General features: G+C 39.0%; 1 long non-coding RNA gene and 1 pseudogene across 1 annotated transcript; one reads left to right on the top strand and one right to left on the bottom strand.

The window, feature by feature from the left end:
* LOC104732833 lies at nucleotides 2,663–4,645 on the top strand (annotated as a pseudogene).
* LOC109128119 lies at nucleotides 12,363–12,866 on the bottom strand. Its single transcript, XR_002034577.1, has 3 exons — nucleotides 12,838–12,866; nucleotides 12,592–12,729; nucleotides 12,363–12,485 (listed from the first exon to the last, which is right to left on the bottom strand). It is a non-coding gene; the product is annotated as an uncharacterized LOC109128119 (long non-coding RNA).

Raw genomic sequence — 16,883 nt, forward strand, 5'->3', positions numbered from 1 at the left:
TAGGTTTACCTAACTTTGAGAAGGTGTTCATCATTGAGACAGATGCGTCAGGGACTGGAGTAGGAGCAGTTTTGCTCCAAGATAAGAGGCCATTGACTTACTTTAGTCACGGTCTCACTCCTAGGGAGCAGCTCAAACCTGCGTATGAGAGAGAATTGATGGCCATTGTTATGGCAGTGTTGAAGTGGAAGCATTATTTGATGGGTCGTAAGTTTGAAGTTCATACTGACCAGCGTAGTTTGACGTTTTTGTTGGAGCAGAAAGAAGTGAATATGGAGTATCAGAGGTGGTTAACTCGTTTGTTAGGTTTTGATATGGAGATTGTTTATAAGCCTGGCATTGAAAATAAGGCTGCTGACGGGTTATCCCGAATTCCGCATCCGGTGTCTGCAACACTTTTAGCACTCACGGTTCCTGCAGTGATTCAGTTGCAGGATTTGTTTAAAGAAATTGATGGAGATGCTAATATTCAATCTACTATTGCTCAGATTAAATCAGGGAGTTTTCATGGATCTCATTTTCGAGTGATAGAGGACAAATTGTGGTTTAAAAACAGGCTTTTGGTGCCTAAGTCCTCTGTTTTTATTCCCTAGATTCTTCATGAGTTCCATGATAGTCAGCTGGGTGGACACGCGGGTGTTTTGAAGACATTGAAGAGGGTACAGTCGTGTTTTCATTGGGAGGGCATACAAAAGGATGTCCAACGTTATGTAGCAGCTTGCTCTGTTTGTTAAACGCATAAGTACTCGACTCTGTCTCCAGCGGGGTTGCTCCAACCTTTACCAATTCCCACAGCTATTTGGGAGGATCTTTCTTTGGATTTCATTGAGGGTTTACCAATGTCTGGTGGAGTTAACGTTATATTGGTTGTGGTGGACAGGTTGAGTAAGGCGGCTCACTTCTTGGGTCTGAAACATCCTTTTAAGGCCATCGATGTGGCTAACAAGTTCATTGTGGAGATTGTGAGGTTACACGGGTTTCCAAAGACCATTGTTTCGGATAGAGACCGTGTGTTTATGGGAGAAGTTTGGAAGGATCTATTTCGACTGTCGGGGACTAAGTTGAAGTATAGCACTGCATACCATCCTCAAACGGATGGCCAAACCGAAGTTCTTAACAGATGTTTAGAGACATATCTCAAGTGCTTTGCATCGAGTCACCCTCGCACTTGGTTTCGTTTTTTGGTTTGGGCTGAGTTCTCCGATAATACATCTTATCATTCTGCACTTAAGACGTCTCCATTTAAACTGGTGTACGGGCGAGATCCTCCTCATCTCCTCAAGTTTAAAGCTGGTTCGACGTCTAACTGGGATTTGGAGGTGCAGTTGAAGGAGCGTGATTTGATGTTAACTCGCATACATGCTAATTTGCAGAGGGCTCAGGATATAATGAAGCGGAATGCTGATAAAAAGCGCCGAGAAGTGGAGTTTGGAGTAGGTGAATGTCATAAGCTGGCAGCCAAGTTCTTTGGTCCTTTTGAGGTTGTGGAGCGTATTGGAGCGGTGGCTTATGTTTGAAGCTTCCTGCTACTTCACGCATTCATGATGTCTTTCATGTTTCTCAGTTAAAGGCTGTAGTGGGTAAGGATTACACCGTGGAGACCTCTGAACCACCTGAGATGGTTGAGGAAGAGTTGTGGTTTCCGGAGAAGATTCTTGAGGTGCGTTTCTCGGAGACAGGGGTGCGTGAGTTCTTAATCCAGTGGCAGGATCGTGGACAGGAGTGTAATTCTTGGCTTCCCTCGAAGGATTTTGTTCAGCAGTTTCCCAATTTCAAGCTTGAGGACAAGCTCGTTCTCGGGGACGAAAGTATTGATACGATTCATCGTACATATTATAGGAAGAAGAAGACGACTGGTCAACAAGTCAAGGGTGACGTGGCTTAAGTCGCGGAAGAAGAAGTCAAAGAATAAAGGAAAGACTCTTTATGGGAAGGAAGCTTTGCGGTTAGAGATTTGAATAAGAAGAACGTTGAAGTCTTTTGGGTTTTTCTTATGTCTCATTTGTGAATTCTTGTAACAAGCGATGTGCTTGAGAGATTGATGCGATCTCTGTAATTCCGGTGAGACTAGAGTTGTTAAACACTTTTCCGTTTTTCCGATTCCGTATTACAATCTCTGTAGTCAATTGAGTCTTTCTAATTCAATAAAGAAGTATTCAGTAGAGTTTGGGTTCAAAGCGATCTAAAGTCTATCAGAAATTTTGAAGCTTTCTGATGAAATTAGCCACGGAAGTCGTTTAGAGCTAATGTGGTTATCTAATGACTTGGTCTAGCTAAACCTTGAAACAGTTTCTCTTTGGATTACTTTTTAAACTGCTAAAATTTCCTCTAAATGTTTTCTAGAGTTGATTTATTCTTGTGTTTTTCTTTGCATTTTGGGTTGCAGGTTCTGTTTGGCTGCGAATCTGATTGCTTTTGTCTACTTAGGTTTTATGATATGTGATCTTGTATACCTACTATCTACTAGCATCCGGAGATCACCGACATAACCTGCGGCATTTCTTGGAATTTGGTCTTGATCAAGTATGTTCCTTCTGCCTCTCTGTGATTAGAAAACTTTGTGCTTTTAAATCAATCAAATAGTTAACCAAAGTCTGAAACTTGATGCTATAGAACTTGCGAGAAGGTTTTGTACTGTGTAACTTGAACACTTGGTTTTCGTGCTCCAGTTGAGAAGAACCAACTCATTTACAATTCAATGGTGTTTTGAATTAGATATATCTCTGGTTTTGTACTGTCGTCGTCGGGGACGCTCATTTTACTCACTCACTCAGGTAATATTATCAATGCATCCCTCTCTTCTCTTCTCAAGATTTGATACTGATCTGTTATTCTTCTGACTGTATCTATCGATTTTGCCAGATTTGGGATTGATAGATTTGGTGGAGGAGGATGACGACGATAGGAGGGTTGTTAATGGGGATTGGAAGATCATCCAGAAGGAAGAGAGCTACTTGACTTGATATTCTCTTCCCCTAAACGAGCTCCTAGAGACTTCAACAAGGGCAAAACCTGCAAACCCCATGGTTTCCACACCAGAAAAGGTTCCAACTTTTTCTAGTATTTTTGTATCTCTGGTGTTTTGAAAGAGCTCTCACTGTGTAACTTGAACATTTGGTTTGAATTAGTATTAGATATATGCAACCTAAGGTAGGGCTCTAAGAGACGAGATTCTTTAGGAATTTACATGGCTTAAGAGACCAGATTCTTTAGGTGGAAAGCTAACAGCTTTAATCCAATTGATGATCATTGGTAACTGAATATTGTTATACTTAGTGTTAATCACCAAGTTGTTTTGAATTGGATATATTATATATGCAACTTTAGGCAAAGCTGTTATCATCCAAGTTTCTGTAATTTACATGGCTGGTTTTAGATACTAGGTTCTTTAGGTGGAAAGCTAACAACTTTAACTCCGTTTTGGCAAAGTATTGATCATCAGTTGCATTTGTTTCTAGACTTGATTTTACATTTCTCTAGTTTTCTGTGACATGGTGTAGCTTGACTGATCAGAGCTCAATTTTTTCTCTAAAGTTGTTAGCTTCCCACGAAAAGAATATGGTAGTTTAAGTGATCAAGATTGAGAAAAGCTAGTGTTACCGACCATATTATTACCATAAGTATCAGAACAGAACTCATATGAAATTGTGTTCGGGAGACTAGAATCTGGAAAGTTGCTGTTGGCTGAGAATATGGTAGTTTAAGTCGAATTGTAGATGTATAATACAGATCATTATATAATTGTATATTTATTTGCAATTGTTTTGAGACTTCCTTTTATCTTTCTCTAAGTTATGTGACATGGTGTTATGCAGGAGGATACGTTGTGCAGCAAGATAAATTGCCGAATTACGTAGTCCCTGATCTCACCGGCTTTAAAGTTATTCACTTCACCTTCTAAACTCTTTTGTTCCTTTTGTCTTTGATTCCTCCATTATGTTGATTGAATCTTTTTACAAGTCTTATTGGTCGAAGCTCCCTAGGTTTGTGATCCTGATAAATCTTGTTGTTTCTTGAAAGTTTTTGTGTTAGGAAACCTGTAATGTCTTGCTTACTTAATGCATTAAGCTTCCTAGGGTTTAATTTAGCTCTGCTAAAAATAAGTAGCCGAGAGTATGTTGCTTTCATCGTAATTGAACACGAGAACCAAAACATTAGTGATATCCTCATAGAAAACTTCTTACAAGTCGTATCGGTGGAAGCTCCTTAGGGGTTTTGATCCTGATAAATGTTAAGTACCTGAAATGGGTGGGAATGCTTACTTAATTACATTAAGCTTGTTGTTGTGTGATTCGGCTGCTCTGCTAATGAATATCTATTTGGGTGTTACAGCTGACACCATATGTATCTCAGTGCCCTTTACAAGTCAACACAAACGAGTCAGCCGAAGCTTCCAAGTGAAAATAGTCAGTCAGAAGAAATATGTTTTTAGGTCTTCTTTATTTAGCTTCATCAAGTTAAGGACTGTGTTTTGCGGAATTTGTCTTGTCTTTATATATCCTTAATCCTTTTGTGCTATTCTTAAAATGGGAGATTTGGTTTGAAATAAAATTCCAAAATAAATAATAACATGTTTTATGTGGTTGAATTATATATTATTCATTTGACAAGTTAAGATGTTCACATAGAGTCAGCATAAGTTGTATATGTTATTGTTACTATTAGTAGATTAATAAAAATAAGTTGATCACTATGAATCAGTACTGAAACAGAGTTGAAAACAGAGAATGTTGTTAGATACTTGTCATGCGTTATGCAAAATCCCATACAAATAAAGTAAACATGCAATGGAAGTGTGGAAACTGCTGCAGACATAATAGCAGTATGAAGAGTCACTTGTAGCATTTCCCTTTCATCTGTTTTGTTTCTTTGATGATAATATGAGTGTGATAAAGTTTCTTAAACACACTAAGCTTGTATAAAGAATAACTCTCTTTATTGAATGTTTAGAAAATCTCTCAAAACTAAACAACTCACAAACTCTCTTTATGTTTCGGTATCGTTTGATACAACCCATCAAACGTATATATAGGGAACTCGACTTAGTTCTTATTCCTATTTTGATAATGGAAAACTACTCTTTTCCTAATCCTAAATAGAACTTTTCCTTTTCTCTTAACCCAACTTGGTTAAGGAAATCTTAGGCTGAACATTCTAGAAGCTTACCCAACAATCACCCCCTTAAGCTTCGAGTCCTTCTTCGAGAGGTCTTGAACGCCGATCAAACTCCTCATCGTCTTGAACTGAATCCTTGCTAGGGCCTTTGTTAGTATGTCTGCACACTGATCTTCTCCTGGTACAAACTCCACTTCAATTTTCTCATTTTCAACACACTCTCGGATGAAGTGATAACGCTTGCCGATGTGTTTACTTCTTCCGTGGAAAACGGGATTCTTAGAGAGTTCTATGGCTGACTTGTTGTCAATGTATATGGTTGTCTTCTCACAATTCTGTCCCATAAGCTCACTCATCAAGTCTTGTAACCATATAGCTTGCTTCGCTGCTTCTGTTGCGGCCATGAACTCGGCTTCGCAGCTAGACAGAGCGACTGTTCTCAGTTTCTGTGAACACCATGTAATTGGTGTTTCTCCAAGATAGTACATACGGCCTGCAGTGCTCTTCCCATCATCAGGATCCGTGTTATGGCTGCTGTCACTGTAGCCAACTATTGTTTGTGATCCTCCACGCTTGAATACTAGACCGTATGATAGTGTTCCTTGCAAATATCTCAAAATTTGCTTCAATGCTGCCATATGTGACTATCTTGGATTTTGCATGTATCTACTCACTACTCCAACTGAGAAAGCGAGATCTGGTCTTGTGTGTAGGAGATACCTTAAGCAACCGATCCTCCGTCGATACATAGTAGCGTCTTCTACCAGTTCTCCTTTGTTTTTAGACAGTTTCAATCCAAACTCCATTGGAATGTGTGTCAGGTTACATTGATCTAAACCTGCTTCTTTGAGAATCCTTCGTGCATATGCTTCTTGCTTCAACTCGATGCCATCTTTTCTTTGATGTACTTCAATGCCAAGGTAGTAGGTGAGTAGTCCTAAGTCTGACATTTCGAACTTGGACTCCATACTAGCTTTGAACTCTTGAATCACTCCTAATGAGTTCCCAGTGACAAAAAGATCGTCAACGTATACAGCTACAAGAAGAAACTTCTCCCTGTCTGCCTTCCGATACACTGCACTCTCCTTGTAGCACTTCTTGAAGTTCAAACCTCTCAAGATTTGATCAAGCTTTGTGTTCCACGCTCGTGGAGCCTGTCTTAACCCATATAAAGCTTTGGAAAGTTTAAAAACTTTATGTTCTTCTCCCTTCTTTTCAAAGCCTTCTGGTTGAGATACATAGACGTCTTCGTTTAGCTCTCCGTGCAAAAACGCCGTCTTGACATCAAGGTGGTGGATTTCCCATCCGCGCGAAGCAGCAATCCCCACAAGTAGCCTTATTGTCTCAACTCGAGCTACCGGTGCAAATACTTCGTCAAAATCAATCCCTGATTGTTGCACATAACCTTTTGCAACTAACCTCGCCTTGTATTTGTTGATGGAGCCATCTGCGTTCCTTTTAATCTTAAAAATCCATTTAAGACCAATGATCTTGACACCTTGTGGTTTTTCAACCAAGAACCAGGTCTTGTTCTTGTTAATTGATTTTATTTCTTCCACACAAGCTTTTGTCCATACTGTTAACTCCTTCGCCTCTTGATAGTTAACAGGTTCGTCATTGAGTGAGAGAAGGAGCTTCTCACACTCTGTATTAGCAAGAAGAAGATAATCATTAAGGTAGCTTGGTCGATTTACTTGACGACCCGATCGTCGAAGCTGCGGATAGCCGATCTCATCTTCCTGGACTTGTACATTGTTCTCCTCGCCCAAGTCATTCTCGACTTCTTCTTGCTCAGAATCACTCAATGTATCACTTTCGGTTTCACTCTGTTCTTGGTTCTGTTCTTGTTCCTGTTCGACATTACCAATAACTGCAGGTCCTTCTCCAACATCAATAGTTTCACCCCATCGTAGTTGAAACATACCGGGATCCCTCATTGATCCTTGTTCTGTCTTGCTCCAGCTCCAGCCCGTACTTTCATCAAACACAACGTCGCGGCTGACAACCACCTTCCGTGTTGTTGGATCATAAAGCCGATATGCCTTGGATCCTGGCTCAATCCCAAGGTGTATTAACGGTTTTGATCTGTCGTCGAGCTTCTTTTGGTTTGTAGCCTGAATTTTCGAATATGCCAAACAGCCAAATACTTTTAAATGTTCAATGTTTGGCTTCACTCCTCGTAAACACTCATATGGAGTCATACCCTCAAGCGCTCTCGTTGGTATCCGGTTGATCAGATGAGTAGCATGACGAACTGCTTCTCCCCAAAGATAATTTGGTACCTTCATTGCCTTAAGAGTGCTTCTTGTCATCTCCATTAGAGTTCTATTTCTTCTTTCCACAACACCATTTTGTTGTGGTGTGTAAGGGGCTGTGAGTTGTCTCTTGATACCACTTGTATCACAAAACTCATTGAATTCTCTTGAAGTGAACTCTCCTCCTCTATCAGTTCTTAGAGTTAAGATAGAACTCCCAATCTCCTTCTCTACCAAGCTCTTAAACACCTTGAACCTCTCAAAGGCTTCACATTTCTCTTTTAACAAGATAGTCCACATATATCTTGAAAAATCATCTATGATGACAAACACATATTTGTTATTAGCCAAGGTTGAAGGTGTGATGGGACCACATAAGTCAGCATGTAGAAGCTCCAATGGCTTTGAAGCTCGAAACAATGAGGTTTTGGGGAAAGATGGATGAGTTTGTTTTCCAACTAAGCAAGACTCACACAATCTTTTCTCTTCTCTTATCTCCGGCAATCCTTGTACTAACTGTTGCTGGGACATTGTCTTCATTGTTTTAAAACTAATATGTCCCAACCGAGCATGCCACTTCCAAGCTTCATCTGCAATACTCGAATGTAGACATATTGGTCTCCCTATCTGCAGCTTAATCTTGTAGAGCCTATTTGGTGATCTTGTAACTTTCACCAACAATCTTCCCATAGGATCATGGACTGTAAGGTAGTCTTGTCTCATCCTGACATCACAACCAACCTCTGTAGCCTGTCCTAGACTCAGAATGTTGCTTCTAAGAGAGGGAATGTAGTAGATGTCTGAAACCAGAATCTGTTCACTTGTCTTACTTTGAAAAAGAATCGCTCCTTTTCCTGCAATTTCAACACAAGAACCATCACCGAACTTCACTTTTCCCTTGATGTTCTCATTGAGCTCCGAAAAATATTCTCTATGGCCAGTCATGTGGTTACTTGCCCCATTGTCAAGATACCACAAGTCATCTACTTGGTTGCTAGCCTCATAGTTTTTCGGAATCACCTTTTCTTCATTCAAAAACACAACCTCATGCAAATAAAGAGCTGCATCTGCATTCTCTGTCTCGATTTTATTTGCTTCTCCTTGTTGTTGTTGTCGATCAGGAAATGTAGAAGCATAGTGTCCTAGCTTATCACACCGATAACAAACCACCTTCGACCGATCCTTCTTTTCCTTTGATTCGTTCTGGTCTCCTTGATTTGTTTGTTGTTCTTGTGAGTAGCCTCTGCCTCTGCCTCTTCCTCGTCCTCTGTTTCCTCTTCCACCTCTGCCTCGTCCTCTGCCTCTCGAACCCCAGGTGTTTTGCGAGTTTGCAAATAACAGCTTACCCTGAGTATCTTCGTGATCCTCCTCATTAAGAATCCGCTCTTCATAGGCCTTGAGTCTCCCTATGATCTCCGCGAAGCTTGTTCTTTGTAAATCCAAAACTTGTTCAAGAGATGCTATGATCTGAATGAACTTGTTCCTTGGTAGACTATTGAGAAACTTCTTCACAAGTTTTGCTTCATCAATTGTCTGTCCAAGAGAGGCCGCTTTTGATGCAATCTCCGATAGCTTGCTTGAAAAGCTGTCGATTGTGTCTGAATCCTTCATCTTGATTCTCTCAAATTCAGACATAAGAGTCTGAAGCCTTGCTTCCTTGACTCGTTCTGCACCATGATGACGAGATTGGATGGCATTCCATATCCCTTTAGGAGAGTCTTGTTCTCCGACTTGCAAAATAAGAGCCTCCGGGATAGCTTGAAACAATAATCATGTCGCGATATTGTTTAGATCAGGATCCGCTGATCCTGGTTCGATTGTATCCCATACATGGTAGATCTTCAACAAGATCTTCATTCTCATTGACCACACCGTGTAGTTAGAGGGAGTTAGCATGGGACATTGAATCGATGGTGGAGTAAACTCCTTTGGACGTGCTGAGCTTTCGTCTGCCATAGCTCGGGGACGACGGCTGTACGTTCGCAAGATCTTCGTCTCTTNATGGCCAGTCATGTGGTTACTTGCCCCATTGTCAAGATACCACAAGTCATCTACTTGGTTGCTAGCCTCATAGTTTTTCGGAATCACCTTTTCTTCATTCAAAAACACAACCTCATGCAAATAAAGAGCTGCATCTGCATTCTCTGTCTCGATTTTATTTGCTTCTCCTTGTTGTTGTTGTCGATCAGGAAATGTAGAAGCATAGTGTCCTAGCTTATCACACCGATAACAAACCACCTTCGACCGATCCTTCTTTTCCTTTGATTCGTTCTGGTCTCCTTGATTTGTTTGTTGTTCTTGTGAGTAGCCTCTGCCTCTGCCTCTTCCTCGTCCTCTGTTTCCTCTTCCACCTCTGCCTCGTCCTCTGCCTCTCGAACCCCAGGTGTTTTGCGAGTTTGCAAATAACAGCTTACCCTGAGTATCTTCGTGATCCTCCTCATTAAGAATCCGCTCTTCATAGGCCTTGAGTCTCCCTATGATCTCCGCGAAGCTTGTTCTTTGTAAATCCAAAACTTGTTCAAGAGATGCTATGATCTGAATGAACTTGTTCCTTGGTAGACTATTGAGAAACTTCTTCACAAGTTTTGCTTCATCAATTGTCTGTCCAAGAGAGGCCGCTTTTGATGCAATCTCCGATAGCTTGCTTGAAAAGCTGTCGATTGTGTCTGAATCCTTCATCTTGATTCTCTCAAATTCAGACATAAGAGTCTGAAGCCTTGCTTCCTTGACTCGTTCTGCACCATGATGACGAGATTGGATGGCATTCCATATCCCTTTAGGAGAGTCTTGTTCTCCGACTTGCAAAATAAGAGCCTCCGGGATAGCTTGAAACAATAATCATGTCGCGATATTGTTTAGATCAGGATCCGCTGATCCTGGTTCGATTGTATCCCATACATGGTAGATCTTCAACAAGATCTTCATTCTCATTGACCACACCGTGTAGTTAGAGGGAGTTAGCATGGGACATTGAATCGATGGTGGAGTAAACTCCTTTGGACGTGCTGAGCTTTCGTCTGCCATAGCTCGGGGACGACGGCTGTACGTTCGCAAGATCTTCGTCTCTTTTCTTCACAGGTCACAGGTTCCAGGTTCTCCAATAACCTAACGCTCTGCTACCAAATAAAGTTTCTTAAACACACTAAGCTTGTATAAAGAATAACTCTCTTTATTGAATGTTTAGAAAATCTCTCAAAACTAAACAACTCACAAACTCTCTTTGTGTTTCGATATCGTTTGATACAACCCATCAAACGTATATATAGGGAACTCGACTTAGTTCTTATTCCTATTTTGATAATGGAAAACTACTCTTTTCCTAATCCTAAATAGAACTTTTCCTTTTCTCTTAACTCAACTTGGTTAAGGAAATCTTAGGCTGAACATTCTAGAAGCTTACCCAACATGTGAAGCTTGCAAACAATGGTATTCGGTATCTTGTATTGTTACTATTAGTAGATTATAGATATACAGTGCGTTGATTATCAATTTTCAGCACAGAGAATCACTGAAACAGAGTTAAAAACAGAGGAAAGCCACACATGATCAAGTGTCAAGATAGTTAAACATCGCTCGATTTTCTTCAATCACTAACGACGTCTGCAAATTAATTTATCCATAAAAGGACTGAGTTATAAGGTTGAATCAAGATAGAATTGTATCCTCTCGAAATAAATTAGCAAAAACAAACTGCTTTAGGAAAAACAAACTGCTTTAGGAAAAAGAAGAAGAGGAAGAAGGTAAAGAAGATCTCATCTTTGTTGATTGCGGAGAAACCTTTGGCTTTCGTGAAAAGAAAAAAAAAAAGATGATGAACGAATTATGAAAGTGAGAAAGAAACTATGTGAAATATTTATAGAAAATATTGGTCAGCTAGGGTTAGAAAAATACGTTTTTGTTTTTTTCACTCTCTCTCGCTCATAGGTAAGAAAAAAAGATCGCGTAAAGATTTGATTTCTATATTTTTCCATAGATTTTGCGCAATTAGCCGTTATGGGTTATGATAAAAAGGAAATATTGATTTTTTTTTCTTTTTCACGCTCTCTTCATTAATGAGACTCGATTTCCATATCTTGCATTAGATTGCCTTAGCAGTTGAAAGTTTTGATAACAGAAAAGGATAACATATACAAATCTCATGTAATTCCTAATCTCAATTCGTTTAAGCTTATGATATCTATTTTCTCATTATTATAATTTTCTAATCGAATAGTATATAGTAGTATATCAAATTGGCAAGTATATGAAATGTGGCTTCGAAAAATCCAAACAAAAGGTTGGTTAATATAAAAATCCATTACAATTATCTATAACAAATTGAAACAGTCGATTAGAAAACAAACGAATTACTTACTTGGCTGATGTCTTTCTCCGTTGTCACAATTACAAACAAGTTAGAAACACCAAATGCTTCTTCTTCAATCAGTCGTCGAGAAGAGAAGCTTCTTACCGCAGAACTTAGGTACCTCTGGTTCTTTCAGATCCGGTTTAGTCTACAAATCAGGGCTTTCTCCTCGAAGTTTGTTTTTATACCTGCAATATATAAAAAACTCTAGTGATGTGAAGTGACTTTAGTGCAGTGGCAGGAGGTAAGTCCATTTGGAGAAGGCATCATCACACCCGGGATCGAGTCCCGGCTCCTATGAATGTAGGAATTTGGCTAATGGGCCGGCCAGTTGTGATCCAATGGTTGACAAAAAAAAAAAAAAACTCTAGTGATCTCTCCATGTGTACCAAAAATGTACTCATGACAACATAACTCGAAAGGCAAATAGTACTTAGATCCCTACCAAAGCTTCTCTACAAGGTTGTACCGAATTAACAAAAATTATAGCGTTAATCTTTTGTAGAGAGATGAAAACTATAGCAATAAGTTCGAGAAACATCAGTTTATATCGTGCAATAAAATTCAAAACATCAGTTTATAAATTACAGCTACTGTTACACGAAGAGTGCATTTGCTATATAATAGCATACCAAACATACTTGTAAAACGAATCATAAATTACTCCATCACCTCCTACACCTGAAGGAACTTTACAGTAAAACAAGTCAGTTAATTCCAATGCTTTCCTTGCAAAGATACACAAGTGGTTGAATGCACCATCAGCTCCTCTGCCAAATGAAAGGAAAAATGGTTAACAAGTCCAGGATATAAACACTTATTATACAAAGCAACCCATTAATTTCTGCTTAAATTAAGGGTGCATAAATGCAGTACTTTTTTGTAGTGTTTGCTTAGATCAAAATGGACGATTGCCTTTAAAAGATTCTCCTTGTCCACGCCTTTGTTAATAAATTGGATTGTCTTTGCAAACTCTCCCCGTAAGATGTTTTCTCGATGCTTTTTCTCACCTGTCTGATAATACAAAATAGCAACGATATATACACTCAATCTTTCAATAATCCAAGAACAGGCAGAACCAAAGTCTAAAATTTGAGTTTTCCTAGAAAATTGAGAGCTTACCTTTAGGAGGTTCAGAATTACCATTCTTCTTTTCCAGCGTACAATATAAAAAGGTTTAATCAGCAATCCTACTTTCTAATGACTACTTGTATACATTTCATGTGACTACTCGAATAAATACCATAAACTACTCTCACCTTCTCTGCTTCGTCAACAGAAGCAAACTCAATAAAGCCACAGCCCACAAGCAAACACACCTGTGATCCATAATAAGTCGAACACGAACAACTTCTCCAACAACTTTGAAGAAACTGATGTCGTAGAACATAGAAGATAGATTATATCAGTTCATGAAAAATATTGCTCCAAAAGTGGAAGTTTAGGGTGCTGTACTGCTTCTTACATATCTGATATTTTAGTGTTGCGAGAGAGAGACGGCAAACATAGAGTGTCTTATATGTTACGGCAAATGGCTGAATTTAATAGCCAAATGTTAGCACAACTCAAAGTAGAAAAGGACTTGAGCGTTTCGTGACATATTTTGAAGATAATAAGAACATGTACCTCACAAAATCGGGAGTTTCATCAAGTCCTTTCACTGCCTCATTCTCTTCCATCAGAATGCTTTCTTGTCGAAGGTAGTCCTCGTACATGGAATATAAAAAAACCTAGTGATCGCTCCATGTATGCCAAAAAAACTCATCCAATAAGCTAAAAAATTCAAGATGCAAACGTTAGTTAAGTCTCTTACCAAACCTTGTAATCTATGCAATACCTAATGAACAAAATAATAGTGTTAGTCTTCTGTAGTGACATCAAAACTCTAGCAACAAGTTACAACAACAAGTCCCCATAACATGGAAAATTAATTTACTTTGGTCAATGGTATATATGGAGTCTCAACCACTTCAAGAACAATCTTGTGATCATGCAAATATTCACCGTTCTTCTTTTCCAGCGCCTACAGTATAAAAGATTTAATCAGCAATCCTACTTTCAAATAACTACTTTTCATCTATTTTCATCACTACTATAAACTACTCTCACCTTCTCTGCTTCGTTACCAGAAGCAAACTCAACAAAGCCATATCCCACATGCCTGCCCTCTTTGTTTGCAACGACTAACGAGTCGAACATGAACAACTTCTCCAACATCTTTATAGAAATTGATGTTGTACAAATGAAGGGTAAAACATCATTAGTCAAGAGAAAACTTGCTCCAAGAGCAAAAGAGGAAATTAAAGTTTTTTTACTTGCATATGTGATTTTTTAGTTTGGGGAGAAAAATGGAAAATAAAGAGCCTCTTTTTACCTACTACGGCAACTGCCTGAATTTAAACAGCCAAGTATGTTAAATAAGTCATCTTTCGACTTTGTGGCAACAGTTTTGTTATTAAACGCTAAGCTTTTCTTCTGAGCTCGACCAATTTTGAAGAAAATAAGAACAGGTACCTCAGCATATCGGGAGTTTCATCATGTTCTCTCATCAAAAAAAATCATATGATCGTGCAAATATTCACCGTCCTTCTCTTCCAACGCCTACGGTATAAAAGATTTAATCAGCTATCATTCTAACAAATAACTAATTGTCTACTTTTCATCATAAGCAATTAAGCATACACAACTTTTCAAATGACTACTTATATACTATTCATCTAATATATTTTTTTCATCATTACTACAATACTACATACTCTCACCCTGTTTGCGTTGTAAGCAGAAGAAAACTCAACAAATTAAGGCATAGCCCACATGCTTACCCTCGTTGTTTACAATAAGTCGAACACTAACAACTCTCATATATTTGAAGAAACGTTTGCTGCAAAAGTGGAGGATAAAATATAAGCCACAGAAAACTTGCTTGGAGAACAAAAGTGGAAATTTAAGGCGCTGCTTACATATCTGATATTTTAGTCTGGGGAGAGATATTGGCAACAAAGAATATTTTCTGAAATTAAAAGCCAAGTGTGTTAGCAATGACTCTAAGGAGAAAAGGACTTAAACTGTATTCAAACAAAAAGTAGCCTCATCTAAAGTTTCATCCACCCAATGTGTTCTTACCAAGCCTTATATTCTAAGCAATACCTAAGTAACAAAAAATAACAGCGTTAGTCTTATGTAATGGCATTCAAAACTCTAACAAATAAGTTACAAGCAGAGATATATAAATCAAATTACTTGGGTAAAAGGTATGAAGGTTTCTTACGATCAGCCACATGAAAAAATATCTTATGACCGCACATGTATTCACCGTACTTCATTTTCAGCGCCTGGAGTATAAAAGATTCAATCAGCAAACTTACTTTCCAATGACTATACTTGAATACTTTTTTTCCATCATTACTACAAAACTAATCTCACCTTCTTTACTTGGTTAGCAGAAGCAAGCTCAAAAAAGTCATAGCCCACATGGTTATTATAATGGTTTACAATAAGTCGAACATGGACAACTTCTCCAACATCATAGAAGAACTCGATGCTCTAAAAGCGGCGGGTCAAGTATCAGTCATACTCTGAGAAAGAAAGTGGAAACTGAAGCCGTAGCCCCCCTATACTTACACATCTGATATATTAGTTTTGCGAGGAATACTGGTAATAATGAGCGTGTTTTTTGTTACGGCAACTACCTGAATTTAACAACAGCCAAATAGTTTGTGTTAGCATGACTCAAAGTAGAAAAGGACTTAAACTGCAATCAAGTCACCCCACTGTTTCCTGTTGAATTGAGTAGAGACATTGAACATGTAAACTTGTACAATACCTAACAAACATTATAGTAATCTACCTTTACTAAGTTTAAATTAGCCTGGTCAGACTTGTGCTGGAGACTATCAGCAAGTCCTTTGGTTGTATCCTCCTGTTACATACATGAGTAGCCATCAGAAGACAGTGTAAAGAAGATTGTTGTCAAAAGAACAAGAGGAAACCGAGTCCACCTAGCCTAGTTAGAAGTTCCTAACTTCTGTTAGCGTAGATATAGGAATATCTTTGATTGATGTATATCCCATATCATTCGGTGTATATTCGACCTTATCTTGTACCATACACTATATATATCTTATGAATACAATCTCTCCGAATCACGGAGATTCATTAGATTACATGGTATCAGAGCGTCAACATACTGTTTCTCAATTTTATGTAAAATTTGCAGGTTTTGGACAATGGTTTTCCGANGTTGAAAAATGCCACCAACTCAAATACAGTTAGTTTCGCATATACTCTCGAAGGTCTGTCTAGTCTAGCTAGTAGTGTCAGTCTATAGGGTTAGTTATGTCGTCATATGTTTAGACTTATTTCTATTCATGTGGGGGATTGTTGGAACTGAATTTTCAGAAACAAGTTTCAGAAAATTGCAGGTTTTGGGACAATGACTTTCCGGTGACTTTCCGGCCAAATTCCGGCCAAATGGCTGATCGGAATTGTCTGGTCGATAGTGCAATGGAAAGCTGGTAACGAGTACTACAAGATGGTATACTCATACGTCCAAAACGGAGTTGATTTGAATGAGAAATAAGAGTGTGAAGTGAGCTACTTGGGATGGTTTGGGAAATATCCCACATCGGAAATATGATTGATTTTTCACTCATATATATATAGTTTTACACTCTTCTAGTTTCAAAAGTGTGTAGAAGGAAGAGGGAAGGTTCCCACACGCGAACCGAACCAAACCGGGCCGAGCACGGATGCGGGGCGGGCCGGGCTGGTCTCGGACGCGGGCTGTGGTCTCTTGGGCTTTTTGGTTTTTGGGCTTTTTGGCTCTTGAGACAGCTGTAGGCTCATTTAATTTTTTGGAAAGACTTGGTGTGAACTCCAAGCAAACTTGGGCAGCACTCCGAGAATATTCACTGAATATTTTCTTGAGAGCTCCCTCCTTCCACTATATATAGAGGCATAACCTCTCATTATTTTACACACACAAAAACATAAACACTCCTTCCTCTGAAGATCTCTCTCTCCCTCTCCCTTGCTTAGTCCAAGTAAGTTCTTAGTTTAGTAGTCTCGAGAGTATAACGTAGATCTGTTCGCTTGAGTTCTATTACTGGTGTGCTACGGTAATAGTTCGTGATCGGTTGTATCCTGGGATTCATAAATCGTGATTTTCC

This window comes from Camelina sativa, chromosome 12 (genome assembly GCF_000633955.1).
Source record: "Camelina sativa cultivar DH55 chromosome 12, Cs, whole genome shotgun sequence".
NCBI lineage: Eukaryota > Viridiplantae > Streptophyta > Magnoliopsida > Brassicales > Brassicaceae > Camelina > Camelina sativa.